This window comes from Microtus ochrogaster, chromosome 24 (assembly GCF_000317375.1).
Source record: "Microtus ochrogaster isolate Prairie Vole_2 chromosome 24, MicOch1.0, whole genome shotgun sequence".
Classification (NCBI taxonomy): Eukaryota; Metazoa; Chordata; class Mammalia; order Rodentia; family Cricetidae; genus Microtus; species Microtus ochrogaster.
This window is the reverse complement of record NC_022024.1, coordinates 36,121,377-36,124,139: the sequence shown is the minus strand read 5'-3', so window position 1 is coordinate 36,124,139 and position 2,763 is coordinate 36,121,377. Positions and strand designations below refer to the sequence as shown.

The window sequence follows — 2,763 nt, the reverse complement described above, 5'->3', positions numbered from 1 at the left end:
AAAAGAGTTTATTCTGCAGCCAAGTATGAGTAATATGGCCTTGGAGCACAGATTCATGTTGCCCCAATACCATGTTTCGCTGCGAAAGTAATTACATGAGATTTTATTAGTTACAGAACAAATAAAGTCATAAATCACGGAATTTAACAAGCACTGCTGGGGACCACAGGAAATTTTACAGTTGTTAGAAGTTTCAGAGTCTAGTTGGGGACATGCTTGGCTTTTGGGTTGATAGGAGCTAGTGGTCTGTCAGCACATTCTAAAAGTTTTGGTGACTACAGACAGGCAACACTGACTTGAAAACTGCCCGAGGTAATTTGTTCATGGCCTATGACATGGTCATTCTCTGTAGTGACACAGTTCAGCCACATAGCCTTGTAGAAACTTTAACAGACCTGGCTATTTTTCACCTCACATCTTTACCATCGTGAGAAAACCACAGTGGGGTACTGTAGAGCTCTGTCCGCACCTTTGCCTTGGGAGTTGGGCATTTTAGCACAGATTCCAAAGCTCGTCACCTTTGCATCTCACTAACTTCATTTTGTTCACATTCACTGCTTGAGGCCAAAATACACCTTTCCATAAAGCTTCAAGAAATCAATCTCAGTGGTCCAGTGGTGCAGTGGTACACATACATCTGTAGTCCCAGCACTCAGGCTGAGGCAGGAAGTTTCAAGCAATTTCCAGAGTATTCTGGGTAAGATAGCAAGACCTAGTCTCAATAAACAAAGCAAGAAAGCAGTCTCGTGCTGAATAAGTAGGATGAAAGGGGTGGGGTGCAGCTTTTAAAAAGGCACACAGCATCTGCTACAGAATATATGCATCAGTGTCTGTTTGAAAACAACTAGAAGCCGGGCGGTGGTGGTGCACGCCTTTAATCCCAGCACTCGGGAGGCAGAGGCAGGTGGATCTCTGTGAGTTCGAGACCAGCCTGGTCTACAGAACTAGTTCCAGGACAGGCTCCAAAGCCACAGAGAAACCCTGTCTCGAAAAATCCAAAAAAAGAAAACAACTAGAGTATGCATTACAGATGAATGCAGTTTTAAAAACATGTCACAGGGCTAGGGTAGCTATAGTTACAGAATGCCTACCCAGGTATGAGGCTCTGGGTTTGATAATCAACACTACAAAAATAATAATGAAATGAAATTTTTTAAATTGTCATCTTATGGAGCTGAAGAGATGACTCAGTGGTTAAGAATGCTTTTTGCAGATCTGGGTTTGGTTCCCCGCAGTCACATGGCAGATCACGGAGTTACAGATCATCTGTAACTCTAGTTTTAGGGGATCTGATGCCCTTGTGACCTTCACAGGCACCACTCACACCTGCTACACACAAGTGCAGGCCAACCATTTCTGCACATATAAATAGATAGTTAAACCCAAACCTTTTGTGAAATTCTAATCTCTCTGCTAACATGATCATAAGGGTTAATTAGAAATTGCTCCTTGCTCCCCCAACTCCTTCCTTTTGTTTTCAACCTCTCTAATTCCTTCTGCCAAAGAGAAACGCCTCCTGAGTTTTCATGTAAACGGCTGGCTGCAGGAGGTCAAAGTCCATGTCTGGATCTGCCTGACTGTGTCACCGTGTCACAAGCCTGCATTCTAAGACGACCAGCTCCACCTCACTCAGCACTGAGGATCCAGGTTAGAATGACCTTGCCACGTCCCAGTTAAGTGGAGTGATTACCAGTGTGGACTCTAGCCGCAGAGAGAGAGGAGCCATATGTACTGTGGATATCAAAGTATAGACTATAGCCACACGTGTGCGCACACACCACACACACACACACACACACACACACACACACACACACACGGTGTAAAGGTGTAGAATAATGTCCAGAACAGTTACTAAGTTGGTTATTCAGGGAGTGAGATGATGAATTGGGAGCTCCATTGTTGAAGAAGACTGTGATACCCACAGCTGAAGGAACTTGGCTGGCAAGTGCATGACTTGAAACCAAATGCAGGTCTCTTACATTTGCCTGCCTCAGGTCCTAAATAGATATAATTTGATGGCTTTTGATAAACTGATAATGTCCAGGTAACAACAATTCCAATTATAATAAACAACATATCTTTTTACCACAGAAAATTTACTCAGAGCCCTCTTCCAGTCTTTGGAGTGTTTAAAACAAACAAACAAACCAACACTTTGTTTCAGTTTGTACTCCTTCAGTTTCAGACCTCTGTCTACCAAATAGTTCCTTAAGGTGAGGCTTCCCCCCCTTCCCCTACCCTGATTAAAAACTGTGCACCTAGGTGCTGAGGAGATGGGCCAGTGGGTCAAAGGATCTTCCACACCCATGTTAACAGCCAAGCACATGTATCTGTATACCCATGGCTGGGAGTGAAGAGATGAGGCAAGACAGACTGATCTCTGGACCTTGCTGGCTGGCCAGCCTAGACATGACTTTAGTTAGCTCTAGGGTCAAACTAGGTGTAAGGCAGTAGAACAAGACACCCAGTGTTGATCTCTGACTTGTACACGCACATGTATGTATGTATGTATACACACATAATAAATAAATAGCATTATTAGGAATTTTACACTTAAAATTCATTTTTAAAATTCCTAACACATTAAAGTTCCTGTTAGTTTTACTTGATTATGAGCTGATTCTCTCATCTTCAAACTTTGGGCTATAAGGAAGCTCTTGGGGATAGAAAGAGGTGTTGTGTTACTTCTCCATCTCAACCAGTTTTCTCATCTTCTCATTCCTAATTCAGTAGACAGACTTTATCTTTTTAAGCTGTGTT

At 42.9% G+C, this 2,763-nt stretch overlaps 1 protein-coding gene across 1 annotated transcript in view; it reads left to right on the top strand.

The window, feature by feature from the left end:
• Positions 1 to 2,763, top strand: part of Cry1 (cryptochrome circadian regulator 1) — a 53,730-nt gene that overhangs the window by 5,184 nt on the left and 45,783 nt on the right. The window lies entirely within an intron of this gene.